This window comes from Amphiprion ocellaris, chromosome 13, assembly GCF_022539595.1.
Source record: "Amphiprion ocellaris isolate individual 3 ecotype Okinawa chromosome 13, ASM2253959v1, whole genome shotgun sequence".
In the NCBI taxonomy this organism is placed as follows: Eukaryota; Metazoa; Chordata; class Actinopteri; family Pomacentridae; genus Amphiprion; species Amphiprion ocellaris.
The window spans coordinates 26616643-26634439 of NC_072778.1; positions in this window are offsets into that span (position 1 = coordinate 26616643).

Sequence of the window (17797 nt, forward strand, 5' to 3'; positions counted from 1 at the left end):
CAAACAGGTGCAGACAAAAAAAAAAAAAAAACATTGTTCAAGAGTGTTCCTTTTCTGTTTGAACCTTGGAAACAGAGACATGAATCAATGTCAACATCTTTGGAAAATGTCTCAACATCTTCCAAAGATGTTGAGACAAACATTTTCCAAAAGAGGAGTTTTGATTTTTCCAACTTTTTTGTGGTCCTTGAATGCATCCCCAGCACATTCCTCTCATCTTCAGGCCTGTGAGGCCCAAACAAAGCACAACAAGTTGTGTTTGCTTCACCGGTTCAGTTGACCTGGTCCATCTTCATGAGGAACTTTAAAAGTCACCCCTAAAGGTCAGTAAAAGCCTATAAATGTGTCTGTTTCCAGCCAGAGTCAGATTAACGTCAGTGTGAATGCAGCCTAATGGTTGTGAGGTGTGTTGGACATTGCTGAGCTTCTTCATGGTAACATGTTGAAGTTTTCTGCTTCTGTCTGGAAACACAAATATTTTATCACTGAGGCTCCTGTTTTTATGCACTAAGGTTCCATATTAAAGTAGAAGTTGATAGAATTGAAAAGAGGAAAGCCGGAGTGTTTGTTCAGCCCAGGTGTCGGCCTACACAGTTAGCTCACAGTCAAACCTCATCTGCTGCACTGAAGATCATTTTAAAGGATTTCAACAAAAGTGTAATGATGTTTAAAATGATCCTGGATTGGTCTCATATCCAGCATGTGTTTTCTTTGCTAATATGTGGCCTAATTTATTTATTTTACATTGTTTCAAATCAGTGCTGTTCTTTTCGTGTATTGAATCAATATGATGAATAAGAAGCATGTCTTTATGATGTGTTTTAGTGATTTTCTACTGTTCTAGGGATATTTCTTTAAACAAATCATTCTTTTTTTATCAAATGCTTCTATGTCATTTGACCGAGTCATCTCAGGGATAACCCCACTGTTCAAATAAGACAAATCTGTTTTAGTGTTTATTCTACTTAATAGGAATACCTTTATTGAAAGAAAAGCATGTTTTGAGCGTGCAACTCAGTCAGTGGGAAATTGTATTGCTGCAATGGATAAGGAAACAAAACAGCTTTTAATGTATTTCAGCGGTTGTTATATTTGAAAAACATTCATTGAGTTTTTTTTTTTTTTTTCAAAAGCCATCCATTTGTCACATCAGACAAAAAGGCTCTTGGGCATTAGAGGGTCTTTGTCTTGGCCACTGTAACAAAGAGGCCTGATGCAGAGGCTGCAGGATTTGGACTGATGTGGTTCAGAGGCTGCAGGATTTGGACTGATGTGGTTCAGAGGCTGCAGGATTTGGTTGCAGCTGATCAGAGACCAGAGGAGTTTCCTACATCTGGACCAGTAATGTGTCGTGTTTGAGGGCTCTGCTGTGGATCAGTCTGGTTTTAAATTGACTAAGAGAAGATACCGCTCCTTCATTTTGCAATTCTTTCAGTGTATCTGTGAGAGGGAGGGAGTTTTTTAAACAAGAATGTCAGGAAGTGAGCGTGAATTGGCCCGACAGCTCTAAACGGTTGCTGACAACGCGACCTTGGGAATTCCACCCAAGGAATTATTCTGCCTCTGGCAGTTACCTCAGAGGCACACAGGCTCGTTATACCATTTGAGGCAGGAGACGTGGTTCAATGACAACTCAATAAATTTATTAGCAAGCAATTAAAATCCAGTTAAAACAAATATACTAAAAAAGGGAAAGGGGAGTGCAACGGGGCAGAGGCTGGCTTACCGGGGGAAGAGTGCCAATGGGGGGAAGGAGTAGATCCCAGGGGGAGGGCACCAGGTGAAAAGATAAATCACACACAGGTGAAGAACAAACCAAAAGAAAAAAAAAACAGGGTACACAAGCCACACAGGGAAGGGGTATCGCCACTGAAGACACCACCACAGGTATCCAGCCTCTGAAACAAAAAAGTGGGAACACTTAACCAAAAAGGAACCAAAGATTAAACTACAGGCGATAAGTCGCCTGTAAACTAATAACAAAGTCCAACAAAACATATATTGTAACCAAAAATATACATAACACAAAACAATTACTAAACCACAGAAATAAGGAATCTAAACAAATTAATTAAACCAATACAGGCCACAAGGCCAAATGAAAAGAAATAACAAAATCTATGAAATAGGGACAGGAGAGTGCCCCACTGTATACACAGTCTACAATAGCAAAAGCAGGAGGCTCGACGTAAAAATGCAACGGTGCAACTATACAACAGCAATAAAACCAAGCTGCTTCGTCGGTGCTGAGCGGTGGACAGTCAGGCAACCACACGACAAAGCTGCACTGATCAGTGACGAGTCAGGCAAGACAGAGAGGTAGCCACGAAGCAACTCAGCCTGCAGCAACCAAGGAAAACCATAGTCACAGCAAAGCAGCAGTGGGATAACAGAGCCAAAAGGCCACTCCAGAAGGCTGTGTACCACACACACACACACACACAAGGAAGAGGGAGCACGTCAGAAGCAGGTTAGCCGCCGCAGCTTCCTGCAGCAACTCTAACGCTGTTACTGAACACTTCAGTGTGACACCTAAAATGTTTGGAGCCAGCAGATGATGAAGCGAAACGACCGGAAGGAGTGTGTCCTCAGCCTCCGAGAGAGAGCGAGCAGAGATACCATCCAGTTTTAATACTAGGTCAGAGAGACATGACTGGCTGACAACCCTCAGTGATTTAAGGGCAAGACTCTCCTGCTACATCTGCACTATTCTGAATCTACCCATGTTTCTATATTTCTATCCATTTAGCTGGAATAAAAAACAACAGTGCATACTTTGTCCATCTTCAGAACGAACTTGAAAACTCATCCATAAATAATCCAGTACAGCTCTGTCATAAACTCTACTTTGAAAAGGGTTCAAATAGACTCTAAGTAAGTCTAATCAGGTCTTTGTCATTTCCAACAAAGTGAAAGCTGCAAGTTTGTCATTTTGGACAATGTTTGACCTTATTTTTATTTTTAAAATTGAACAATTTTGGACAAATTTGGAGTAATTGTTGACAAATCGTAACGTATTTTGGACAACCATGAAGTGATCCATCATCACAGTTAGTTGCTGACTTTCCAGAAATTCACACAAGAAACAAAATGGTGTTGTAACCCTTTGATGCACCGTGTGTGTCAGGAGGTACCATTTTCCATTGGATTTGGGTCAGTTTTAACCCATGTTTCACATCAAAGGGTTAATATGTCTTTAATGCAGGTTGATGATACGTGACAATAACAATCACACTATTATTGCTGGTATATTTTTAGGAAGTACTGAAGTTGATGCACACAAAACTGTTCAAAGAAAAAAGAACATGAAGTTACAGAAATCCATGTAAACCACATTTCATAGCTGTTAAATCAGTATTATTCAGTGAAGTACAAATAAACATAGCCGGTTTCTAGATATTTTTTCAGAATCCCAATGTCAAAGACAAAAAGAAGCTAATGGTAAAGAGAAAACAACAAGATGATTCAGCAGAAGGATGGAACAGAAACACAAAGAGTTTATACAAACTGAGAAAACGGCGTTACCACAATTGTGAAACTACAAAGACATTCCTGTATGTGATGTGATTTTTATTGTTCCTAATCTAAACTTTATCCTCACTGGATGTTTTTCTTCCAACACACTAATTTTCCTGCTCTGAGTAGAAACAGCAGAGGTAACACCAGACTGCTGGGCAGATTCAGCCAGACAGCAATTATCATTATCACACAATCAGCATCTTTTTCCAACACATTCAACACAGCCCAAACCAGATACCAACCAAACCTCAACGCCAGTACTCCCAGTATGACCATAATGGTGTAGAATGCCCTCTGCTTTGATTGGTCAACCCTCTCCCTGCCCCGCCCTGTTCCCCTGGACCTGGACGAATCAGAACATGGAGAACAGAAAGGCTGCAGAAGGAGACGACTTAAAGATGGTATCAAGAAGAGAACAGTAGAGAACAGATCCAAAGACACCAATCAGCTCCATGGTGACCATGTTGTAGGTGAAGCTGTCAGAGTGACTCATGGTTCCTGCTGAGGAGGTGGAGCGATTTAGTCTCCATTGTTAGAGGCCATGATAGATGATGAAGATGGAGAGAGGGAGGAGGAGGATATTGGTGATGAAGAACGAGGTGACAATGAGGAGGTTGGTCTGGATATGAAGCACTCCATATGAGCATGGAGGTGGTGGTTGTTAGAGGAAAGGCTTGGATGTAGAAGGGAGACATTGGAGGATGAGTTTACTGACATGTCTGGAAAATAAAAAGACAATCAAATGATCTAAATCTTAGGGTTTCATCTGGATATGTGTAGTTGAAGAGTGATCCCTTCCCTTCGACTCTTCTTGTGATGACATTTTTTCTCCAGTTAAACTTTTTCTTGATCGTGTTCTTCATTTAAGTCAAAGTTCTGAAGATACTGGATGTTGGATTCCTAATAGTTTGTGCTGTCCTTTTACCCAATGGCATGTTTTCAGGTTTGGTGCAGGGGGTGTCTCATAAGTCAGACTACTGAGAGGTTAGAGGAGCCTTTAACAGTGGTGATAAAGTCAGCGACTGAATTAACTGACCTACATTAGTGAAGCAACTACTAGCTTAAAGGCCATATACTTTCTCAAGAGCTGGTGAAGACCAGAACAGAGTATGAAAGACATTTAGAAGGTGGACAAAAAACAACTGTAGATAAATAGGTTTTGGTTAATATGTAAATTAAAAAGTGGTTAACTGTTTACCAATGGAAAAGAATTATTGAATGTTACGTTACAGATTTTTGTTGCCTTCAAAATGAGACAAAAAATATCAATGAATGCAATCCTGAGCCAGACATTTTAAACTATTGAATACTGACTCATCCATTTAAGATTAAATGTTATGCTTATCTAATTATTCTTTTTGCACTGTGTCCAAAAATGACTAAAAATCAAATGCAGTTTTAAGTCTGAATTCCATCCAGTGTTTAAAGTAATGAATACTGTTGTGTACTTTAAGAACAAATAGACATCCACAGAGTTGTTACACGTGTGAGAGACGTATATCAAGATATCCTGAGATTCTCCCTTGTCAGCATCAAGGTTCAGTTATTTGTTTACATCTTCATAAGGCATTCTCAGCATCTTTTGATGTAACCGTATATTATACACATAAATATTCATAATTATTACATTTAAGTTCCCTGTAAAACCGTTTCCAGTTCTTTAGTACTCAGTGCCTCCAGTTTACAACATGTTTTCTGTCAAATGTCTGAATAGTCCTCATGACAGTATTAAAGTTTTTTTTTTCCTCCGACTTCACCAGACTCACACAGATGAGGAATAAAAACAAGTTTAGTGTGGCACTGGCCATGGTGAATGAATTGATCTGCATATGTAAAATTAGTGAAATCCCCTTTTAAAGTCTGTGCAGGCTGTCTGGGCCAAAATTACTGACTTTAAAACTATTGTTGACTGTATAAGTTTCTAAACATTGAGTTTTTTTCCTGTGCATTTTAGTCATCTACACAATTCTGCGTTTCTGAAAATAGTGATTTAGAAGCTAATAGTAAAGAGAAAATAACAAGATGATTCAGCAGAAGGATGGAACAGAAACACGAAGATTTTATATAAACTCTGAAAACAGAGTCACCACAATTATGAAACTGCAAAGACATTTTCCTGTATGTGATGTGATTTTTATTGTTCCTAATCTAAACTTTATCCTCACTGGATGCTTTTTAAATAGTGATTTAAAAATCAAAGTGGAAATAATACCAACCTTCTGAGTGTTTGTTTCTGAGCTTCCTCCCTCTGCGTCTCCTCTGTGGAGTATCTCATCCAAATATCCTGTACTGACTGCATATTACAGCAAAACTCCACCTCTCTCTGTCTTCATGAGTTCACTTCCAATATATCTAATTTGCATCAAGTAAAACACAGACTGAGTGACAAATAAAGAAGACAACAAATCAGCAAGCGTAACATAATATAAAAACACCCAGACACTACATCAGAGCTCTCTGCATCAATATTAGTCTCAGTAATGTCCCGCATTTATTCCATTTTTTTTAAAAAAATACCGATTAGCATGTACTAGGGCTACCTTTACTAAAGCAACTCATCAAAGAAAAGATTTGATTAAGCATTTGCTAAAGATGGTTAATGTACAGGTATCATATGGAACTCAGCAAACTTTAGAATAGATTTGAAAAACAATCATTTACATTTTTCCAACACAATTTCTAACAATACAGAATCAGTTCCACAACACAGATTAGGGGCTCATCTGGGATCACAAACCTGTTGCTCCAGTTATTTTGGCAGAATGCAAATGGTAAATGAAGGTAATACTGCTGGTTGGGTTTGTCATTTGTTCATTGTTTTCCTCATTGGGTTTTTGTGTTGGCTGTTGGCCGCTGGGTTGTTTGTGGTTGTCATGGTTATAGTTGACTGTTCTCAAGGACTGTAAATCTTCGCTGAATAAGCTGTGTGTCTGCGATGTTGGGTTAGTGTCACTGGAGGACATAAGTCAGTACAAGTGAGGTCGATCAGGAGCTAACAATGGAAACGGAGGTAACGCTTCAGGGTCCCTTTCAAAGAATGCTTTGTGTAGTAGATCTTTGATATAATCCAAAAATTGTGGGTTTGACACAGTCATGCTCACAAACTGTATAAGAACTTTTGTCTTTGGGAGCTTCTCCAGCTTCAGGTCTGTAAAGTGAGTGTGTTATTTCTGTCACTGAAGGGCTGTGAGTCAGAGGAACCAATAAGACGACTCAGGAGCTTCAAGGATGTGAGGAGGCTGATGTCTGCTTTATAGTTTCAGGATTGCTGATGGAGTGGAAGCTTATAGATTTTGGCTGAGCGTTGTGGTGCCCAACCATTGTCATTAAAATATACCAAAGGTGTTCTTTTGGATTTCATTCAGGGAACATACTTGACGTCATCATTATTTTCTTTCAAATTCTATTGAAACGCAGTGTGCTTTGGATGTTACCATGTTGGAAGACTGGAAGTCATCTTATAAGTCAGTATTTTGGTACATTCAGGCATTCATGTTGTATCTGTATGTGTCAGGTCCAGATTATCAAACTCCACCTCCATGCTTCACTGTCAGGACTATGCATTCACTGTGGTAGTCCTGACCAATCACTGCACAACATCTGACCCAAACATATTCATCCTATTCTCATCTGACCACAGAATGGCCTCCCAAAATTCAGGCTTTATATTTGTAAGGCAAATTTTATCTTGTAATTTTATGCCGAAGAGCAAGTTTGTTTTTTTCTTTGAGGCTTTCCTTAGAGGCTGACGTCATTCACCATCTTTCACATTTTTTCAGCTTTCACAGAACTCAGATTTTCATTGATATTTTTTTTTCTGTGCCAATTCTGAAGCACTGGTCCTTCTGCTTTTCAGAGTAGATTGTGCAGTCAGTGCATTTTCCAGAACATTACTTTAGGAGAGCAATGACTGCAACTGGAAGAAATGGTACTGTGGCTTGTTCTGCATCTTTGGATTTCTGTCTCAAAGTCAGATTTTATTGTTCATGTTATCAGGTACTTCCTTTCCATGTGAAGCCATGATGCAGACATGCAGATGGACTCTGTCTATGGGGCCAAACTTCAGAAAGTTCTGGTATTCATAACTATGTTCACGCAATAAGGCTGATTGGAAATTCCAGGTATAATAAGTTTAGTTCCAGTTTTCTGACTTTACCACATTTGATACAAATGAAATCCAACACAAGGTGCTTCACGGAAAAAAAGGAGTTGAAGGAATTTAAAACAATACAACAATGAAATATAATAATATAAATAAATGACTCAATAGAACAGGAACTGAGTCCTACAGAAACTGTACGCAATCAAATTCTCTGTAAGTTGTAATTAATACAATCAAAGCAAAGGTGATAAATATATTATGGACATACAGTATATCGCAGCATAGTCTACATGTCTATGAATACTACTACAGTATATTTATATTAACATTAACAGTGTATGATGGTTTATATGTAGTGCTAGTGTATTATATTACTATATCAGCATTCAGTATATATGTATATAAGCTTCTTCCTTTGGTTTTAATGGACGTTTGTGATTGACAGCTGGAGGCGGTCACAGTGAGCTGGATGAGTTCAGAGCAGAGGTTTTCTGGGATGATGGTGGAAACACAACAACGGCAACCTTTCTTATATATGAAATGGTTTTATTGATACATATCTATCCTGCATGATCATTCAATTCTGCTCTTACTTCAACTTAACTTTCTTTCTCTGAGAAAGAGAATTTCACTTGGTTGGGTTTGTCAGCTTGTTGAGTTACTCTACCTGTAAGTGGCAACAAACACAAAGAATGAAGTCAAATGAGGTTTCCTACCATTTTGTAATCTATATTTTATTTCTCTTTTCTGTATCCTCATAGAGGCAAATCTCAAATTTATTCTCATCAGATGTTGTGTTATTAAATAATGTGATTTGTTCAAATTTAACTTTATTCTCACTGGATGTTTTTCTTCCAACACACTGATTTTCCTGCTCTGTGTAGAAACAGCAGAGGTAACACCAGAGCCCTGGGAAGATTAAACCAGAAATCATCTGACATTCTCACACATCGAGAACTTCCATCCAACACTTACAGTGCTCACAATGCCAGATTCCACGAAAACCTCAACACCAGTACTCCCAGTTTGATCATAATGGTGTAGAATGCCCTCTGCTTTGATTGGTCAACCCTCTTCCTGCCCCCACCCTGGTCCCCTGGACCTGGACGAATCAGAACACAGAGAACAGAAAGGCTGCAGGGTGAATTACACAATGATTGAAACATTCTCTTTCACCAACAAAACTGTCCCTGCAAAGCAAAGCAGCCAGACACGGCTGATGCTGATGTTTCTGATTCTGATCCCTCTTTCTTTTCTCAGCTTCAGGTAGGCTCCACACAGGTCAGGACGTGGAAGAACATCTCTCCATACCAGATGAAATAAAGACAAACCCCGACAATGACTATGTTTAAATTATCACTGTAGATATCACAAATCGGGCTGCACAGTGGCGTAGTGGTTAGCACTTTCGCCTTGCAGCGAGAAGATCCCTGGTTCGCGTCCCGTCTTTCCCGGGATCTTTCTGCATGGAGTTTGCATGTTCTCCCTGTGCATGCGTGGGTTTTCTCCGGGTACTCCGGCTTCCTCCCACAGTCCAAAAACATGCTGAGGTTAATTGATTATTCTAAATTGCCCGTAGGTGTGAATGTGAGAGTGCTTGTTTGTCTATATATGTAGCCCTGCGACAGACTGGCAACCTGTCTAGGGTGTCCCCTGCCTTCACCCGAGTCAGCTGGGATAGACTCCAGCCCCCCCCCCCGCGACCCTAGTGAGGAATAAGCGGTGTATAGATAATGGATGGATGGATATCACAAATCAATAAGATACCCCCAAAGACACCAATCAGCTCCATGGTGACCATGTTGTAGGTGAAGCTGTCAGAGTGACTCATGGTTGCTGCTGAGGAGGTGGAGAACTTTAGTCTCCATTGTTGGAGACCATGGTAGATGATGAAGATGGAGAGAGAGAGGAGGAGGAGGATGGTGGTCATGTATGAGGTGTGGATGAAGGAGGTTGGTCTTGATAAGAGACAAGTGGTGTATCTGAGGATGTCTGAGTTGACAAATGAAAGATTTTGATGAAGAATGGAGTCACTGGAGGATGAGAAGGAATTTACCAACATGTCTGAAAGAGAAGAAGATAATTAAAATCAAAGGGATGAAATCCATCAATCTATTTTCATTTCTGTGAAAGAAAGGGATTCTCTCTTTTGCTGTTCTTCATTTATCATAATGTTTCCTTAGTTAAACTTTTTGCCATTGTTTTAGTAAAATTTGTGGTAGAAACATATTTGATTTGCAATTATCATGTTGACGTCAGTAATTTCCCTTTTGTGAATACAGTATTTTTATATAATTTATTTTCATTCATATATGCATTGACTATCACGTTTCACTCACATTTAACACATTTTAAACAGACAACTCATTCAACTAGCAATTCTAACATTTTGCCAACATCTTTACAACACATCAAATCAGCCATATTCTCTTTTGTCAGTCCATTAAGGTGAACAGTAGACAGGATCCAAATGATGTGCTGACAAATATTTGTGTCTTCAAATCAAAGATTCATTTTCTATGTGCTCTGTGAGTGTTTCTGTGTTCATGGTTGTGTTATTTCAGTCACACCTGTGACTGTGGTTTGGTAAAAAATGGTGCTTTACAATAACTATCACACTATTCATAATAGCAGATTTAAACTAAGGAAAACCAAAGTTGTTGTGCAGAGAAATATTCAAATTAAACCATTCAAACTTTGATCCATCAGCTGTTGATATGAACCTTAGTACATGTCACTTAGACATTATTACATCATGTCTCCTTAAAGAAGTGCTGGACACTGTTGTTCTGAGTATTTGATCAGTAATATCTCCCTGCTCAGTGGCTGTGTACCATCTTGTTTTAAACATGCTGTCATTCACCATCTGGTCAATTAATCAGTCTTAGATTCATCAGTTCCCCATGATTCCAAATCAATCTCAACTTTTTTTTTTTTTTTAATCTGAGATTACTGACTGTAGGTTTCTTCCAAATGGTCTCCTTCTTGGACACATTCATCATGGTAGATTAATTTCAGTCAGGTTTTAGGATGCTCCATCGGACAGAGCCGCTCTGAGGGTCACCAATGACTTGTTTTCATCTTTAGACTCAGGAAATTCTACTGTTTTATTCATTTTAGACCTTTCTGCTGTCTTCAGCACAGCTGATCACTTCATCCTCTTGGACCACCTTAAGTATATTGTTGATATTTAGATTTAGAGGTTCTTCAGTGGTTCAGACTTAAACAGGACCTAGTGGTCAGGACATTTACTTGATTCTGATTGGCTGCAGGATTTCCAATTATTTCCGATAAAGGACACTAAGTAGTTCCAGTGAAGCAGCTGCACAGGCTCCCAAATATCAATGTTTTCATACATATTTTCAGTATGACATGAGTCCAGCCCACCATTTTCATAGATAGACCAAGTCATTATTTATTTATTTTTTCTCTGATATGTTGGAGAGATACAGAAAAAATGGGGGTTGATTTGCATTGATTGCTCATGTAACCACATCACACTATATAGCATCAGTAAAAAACACAATCTCATGGATAATTATTTATCAATCAGGCCATTCCAGTTATGGTTAAACTACTGAGTTTAGTAAAAAGTGTATGAACTGTTTTTCCAAACATGGAGATTTTTCTGTGCATTATAAATGATGATGTTAAAAAATGAAAAGAACGCCAAACTTCTTAATGTTTGTTTCTGAGTTTCTTCCCTTTGTGTTTCTCCTCTGTGGGGTATTTGATCCAGATGTCCTGTACTGACTGGATATTACAGCAACACTCCACCTCTTTCTGTCTTCATGAGTTAAATTCAAACATGTTTAATTTGCATTAGCAACACACTGTGACAATGACACACTGACTGTCGAACTTGATGAATTAAGAACTGCAGAAACATTCTCTCTCACACACACGCGCACACACACACACACACACACACACACACACACACACACACACACACACACACACACACACACAACCTTCATGATGTGCAGATAAAATTTGTGTATTCAAATCAATCATTTACTGTATGCTTTGTGAGTCTTGTGTTCATGGCTGTGTTATTTTAATCACACCTGTAACTGCAGTTTAGTGATGCTTTACACTAACAATCTATTACTGCTGGTACATCTGAGGGGTTAGAAGCAGAGTGGTCTAAATCACAATCCAAATATAACATTACAGTGGTGTTTCGAATGTTAGATCATTCTTAGAAACACAAAACTGTGAACCCATTTTTCTAAAAATAAAACTAAGAAAGTTGTTTAGACCACTCTGCTTCCAAATCCTTAATTTTTTAAATTTAGCATAATTAAGGTGTAAAAAGTCCTTCTATCTGGCCACAGACAACAAACATCCCTGCTTCTTTCTCACTTATTAATGCTGGGAGATGTAGTCTTTTAATGCACATGTAGAAACATAATGTCATAAATGGAGCTTTGCACTAATTCATACAGGCACAGAGTCAGGGTGTCACGAGGCTCTTTTCTGTCCAGTCATTTTCTGCTTGAGTCCAGCCATCCCACAGAGTGTGCTTTATAACCGAGGCAGCGTTCATTTATTCTGCGCGCTTCACGCTTTTAGCTCTTCATCATGGCACCTGTTAGTGGGTTGGATATATCAGGCAGCAAGTGAACATTTTGTCCTCAAAGCTGTTGTTAGAAGCAGGAAAAAGGTGCAAGCATAAGGATTTGAGTGAGTTTGACAAGGACCAAACTGATGGCTAGACTAGGTCAGTGCATCTCCAAAACTGCAGCTCTTGTGGGGTGTTCCTAATCTGCAGTGGTCAGTATCTATCAAAAGTGGTCCAAGGAAGGAACAGTGGTGAACCAGCAACAGGTCATGGACAACCAAGGCTCAGTGAAGCACGTGGGGAGGAAGGCTGGCCCATGTGGTCCGATGCAACAGATGAGCTACTGTTGTTCAAATTGCTCAAGAAGTTAATGCTGGTTCTGACATAAAGGTGTCAGAATACAAAGAGCATCAGTTTGTTAGTTTGTTGTGTATGGGGCTGCACAGCTGCAGAGGGTTAGGTGACCCCTGTGCGCCGCTGAAAACACCAGCAATGGACATCAGAACTGGACCACAGGGGAATGGAAGAAGGAGGTCTGGTCTGATGAATCACTTTTTTTTTTTTTTTTTTAACATCACGTGAATGGATGGGTGCTTCGTTTTCCTGGGGAACACATGGCAACAGGATGCATGATGGGAAGTACCACCTACCTAAGTATTGTTGCAGACCATGTGCACCCTTTCATGGAAACAGTATTCCCTGATGGCCGTGGCCTCTTTCAGCAGGATGATGTATCATGCCACAAAGCAAAAATGGTTTAGGAATGATTTGAGGAGCACAACAACCAGTTTGAGGTGTTGACTTCAGCTCCAAGTTCCCCACAGCTCAAACCAATGGAGGATCTGTGGGATGTGCTGGACAAACAAGTCCCCACCTCACAATTTCCAGGACTTAAAGGAGCTGGTGCTTACATCTTGGTGCCAGAGGCCACAGCACACCTTCGGGGTCTAGTGGAGTCCATGCCTCGATGGGTCAGGGCTGTTTTGGCAGCAAAGGGGGACCAACACAATATTAGGCAGGTGGTCATGATGTTATGCCTGATTGGTTTACATGCAGGTAACAAGTCACTTATGCTTACATTATTAAATTATACTTCTGGTTTGAGGTGCTTGTAGAAGCTGTGTAGTTCAGTCTGCTTTTGGTGACCGTGCTGATATGGGGATTACAGGGTGCATGAGCATGTTGCAGGCAGACCATTGGGGATCCTGATGTGCTGTGAAGGAAAAAAACTGTTCAGCATCTTGCTGGCTCTGACACAGAAACTTCTGTACCTCTGACCCGAAGGCAGGAAAGAAAACAGTCAATGAGATGGATGATAAGGATGCAGCAATGTTGAATAAGGAGACACCATGATCTTGTTGTTTTTACCATCTGGTCAAGTTGGTGATGTTGAGACGCCCTGTTGTCACCGTACCAGGACATGAGACCATGAGTGAGTATGCTTTGGATGGTGCCCTGTGGATGGGGATGAGGTGTGTGATGGGAAGCCTGTCTTTCTGCAATTCACCACTGTGGGTGTGAGAACTACAGGGTGGAAGTCATTTATGCAGCCTGTGTTTGACTTCTTAGGTACAGGATGATCATAGCACTTTTGAGGTCTTTCAGGACACACCCACAAATGATGTCTGGCCTGCAGTTTGCATTTGGTCACCGTCAATTTTTTATTTTTTGTCACAGCTGTGGACTGCTCAAGTATCTGATCACTGGATGATGGTGGAATTATCTGTGTCTGCTTGTTGTTCTTTGCCTCAAACTGTGTGTAGAAATCATTAAATATGTCAGGTAGAGAGGAGTCTTTGTGGCCTGCCTTCAAGGTGACAGGCTTATAGTCAAGTGTTGTGTATCTGTATTGTCCCTGAAGTAACTGCTGAGCTTCTTTCCATAATGCTGCTTTGCTTCACTGATACCCCAAGATGGGTTCCTCTGCTGTGATAAGCATAGAAGATTTTATCACTTACATGGCTACAGAATCCAACAATAAAGCCCTATTGGAGAGAAACAGTACTGTTGTGACCAATGTGGGAACTCTTCAAAACATTGCAAAACCTGAAGATTCATCAGAGTTCACACCAGAGATACACCCTACATCTGTAAGTAGTGTTTTAAAGACTTTGAAGTTTCAAAGATGATTCAACAAAGCACTCACCGAGAGAAGCTATATAGATGTCAAGGTGCGAGAAAACTATCTACACATTTTATCTGGTGAATGGTCATTTGAATATTTGTTCTGGATTGCAGGCATGCAGCTTTGACTAGTGTGACCAAACATATGAAACAATTCATCAGAAAGTTTAGTGGAGGGAAGCTGCAGGAAGATTTTTTATGGGTGTATAACTTGCATAACTATAAAGCTCACCTCCACATCAAATAGAAACCATTCAGCTGTGACCAGTGTGGGAAAGCTTTCAACAAATCACATCATTATCATGTATGAACATTCCATTTCTGCCATGCTTCTCCGGACTGGGAGTCATCTTGTCAGTCAGTATTTTGGTTTATCCACAAGCATTCATGGTGACATCTCTAAATGTCATCACCCTAACATGTCTTACAGTCAAACAGTCCTGTATCATTAAAATCCCATCTCTACCCTTCACTGTTGGGACTGTGCATTCACTATGACAGCTCTTGCCAGGTTCACAACAAACATGTCTTGGTGAACATTATACCTTCTAAATATCAGAATATTAGCATTATGATCAGATCATGCTGATGTTAGCAATTTGCTCACAGCTCCATTGTTTCAAAGTACATCCTCACAGAGCTGCTGGAGATGCTTAAGTTATTTTATTTAGTGAATATAATTAATTTTCTACTAACATTAAATAAAATAACTTCCTTTAAAGTGATATAAAGGATTGTCTCTAAACTCTGCAACTCTATCAACATTTTAAAACTTGTTTAGCTTTGTTTTGTCTTTACAGCTCCTTTATTATCTTAAATGAAGCTGACTTACAAACTTAGCAACAAGCGGGTGAACAAAGTCCAACATCTAGAGACAGACATTTTTCTAAGCACTCAGTGAAAAACAAACCAAAGGCTGTTGAAATACAAAATCTTCAGTGACCTTTGCACAGAAAGACACCCCCTAGATGCCATCTACTCACCTGAAGGCCCAGGTGGAGTCCTTTCTCTTCATCCACAGCCACTGACTTCCTTTTCCAGCAGCTCCAGAGAGGTCTTTGATGGCCTGCCGGTGGGCCTTCCCCACGTACTCCCATCTCCTGGAGAAGCCTGGATGTTGAGGTGGCTACGAATCCTCTGCAGCTTACCTCGACTGGTCAGACCCTCACCTTCCAGCCTCGCTGTTCTGCATTGGTGGCAAGCTCCATATACCTCAAATTCTTGCACTCATAGGCCTCCTCTACTGAACTCTCCCAGGGCACTGTGAGCTCGATGATGTAGATGTGCCTAAGCGAAGCTGACCATAGCGCCAGATCTGGTTGCAGGTTGGTGGATGCGATCTCAGGTGGGAAGCAGAGCTTCTGGTCCAGGTCTACCAGCATCTTCCAATCGCAAGCCCCTCTCAACTGCCCAGGATCTGGACAGCCGAGAGGCGCCCACCCAAGAGGACCCTCATCCTCCTGGACAAATGTTGTTTCTTGCCATCGGGTCAACGTGGGTGGAATGGCGTTAACACTAACGCACTGTGTCTCCAGCACTAGTGCCAGACACTTCAGCACCTGGTTCTGCTGCCACGTGTAACGGCCTTGAGCAAGGCTGGAAAAAGCTTTTATTTGTTTTTTGTTTTGTTTTGTTTTTAGAAATTTAGCTTCTTCATGTAAATAAAGGTAATACTGCTGGCTGGGTTTGTCATTTGGGTTGTTTTCCTTATTGGATTTTCGTGTTGGCTGTTGGTCACTGGGTTATTTATGGTTGTCGAGGTTGTAGTCGACTGTTCTCTGGAACTGTAAATCTTATTTGAAGACTCTGGGTGGCTGTGATGCTGGGTTAGCTCCACTGGAGGATATAAGTCATGACAGGTGAGGTTGAAAGAGAGCTGGCAAAAGTAACAGAGGTGCTTTGTTGGGGTCTCTGAAAATGGTGGGTCGGATTCACATCATACTGATAACCTGTAACAAAACTTTGATATTTGGGAGCTTGTGCAGCTGCAAATGTTTCACTGGAGCTACTTAATCACTGTCCTTTATCAGGAATTATTGGCAGTCCTGCAGCCAATCAGTGTTAATCCAGACCACCGTGGTCCTAACACCTGAGTAAAATTCATCTGTGATGCTGAATTTGTCCAAGAACAAGATGAGTTGGGATAAAACTACTCTGTCAATCATTTTACATACTAAGAAGATCAATTATCAATCATTATCATTGATCAGATACTCAGAACAACAGTGTCCAGCACTTCTTTAAGTAGATATGATGGAATAATGTCCAAGTGACATGTGCTAAGGTTCAGATGTGAGACGATATGTGTCAAAGAAAACAGCTGATGGACTGAACTCTGATGGATCAAAGTTTAAATGGTTTAATTTGAATATTTCTCTGCACAGTAATTTTGATTTTCCTTAGTTTAAATCTGCTATTATGAATAGTGTAATAGTTATCGTAAAGCACAATGTTTCACCAAACCACAGTCACAGGTGTGACTGAAATAACACAACCATGAACACAGAAACACTCACAGAGCACATAGTTAATGATTGTTGATTTGGATACACAAGTGTGTGTGTGTCTGTGTGTTTTAATGGAGCCAGAATATTTTCCTGCAATTTTTCATTTGTCAGTTTTGACAGTTTGTCACTGTCAGTGTTTTTTGTTTTCCTCTTTTTCATGCAAATAAAACATATTTGAATTGATCTCAGAGAGAGGTGGAGTGTAGCTGTATTATACAGTCAGTACAAGATATTTGGATCAAATACTCAGAATCCAGAAGAGAGACACAGGGAGGAAACTCAGAAACAAATTCAGAAGGTTGGTGCTCTTTGAATTATCTAAAAAAAAAAAATAGTATCCCTCATGATTCACAGATACAAAACTAATGATAGTTTTTATATTGATCCCATTTGATTGTCATGTCTTTTTCTCTTCCAGATGTCAGTAAACTCCTCCTCATCCTCCAATGACTCGCTTCTTTATCCAGATCTCTCCTCAAATACCTTCATCTCTCCATACATGAAGTGTTACATCACCAGACCAGGCTCCTTCATCTACGTCGCATATCGTGCCACCAACATCCTCCTCCTCCTCCCTCTCTCCATCTTCATCATCTATCATGGTCTCCAACAATGGAGACTAAAGTTCTCCACCTCTTCAGCAGCAACCATGAGTCACTCTGACAGCTTCACCTACAACATGATCACCATGGAGCTGATTGGTGTTTTTGGATCTGTCCTTGGGATTTGTGGTATCTGCAGTTATCATATAAAGGTATTTCTGGTGGGGTACTTTGTTTTGTCTTTTAGCTTTTATGGAGAAATATTGTTTCATGTCCTGACCTGTGTGGAGCGCTACCTGGCTGTGGTTCATCCCATCACCTACCTGAGCCTGAGAAAAGAGAGAGGAATCAGAATCAGAAACATCAGCATCAGCTGTGTCTGGCTGCTTTGCTTTGCAGAGACGATGTCGATGATGATGAATGATGACTTCATTGT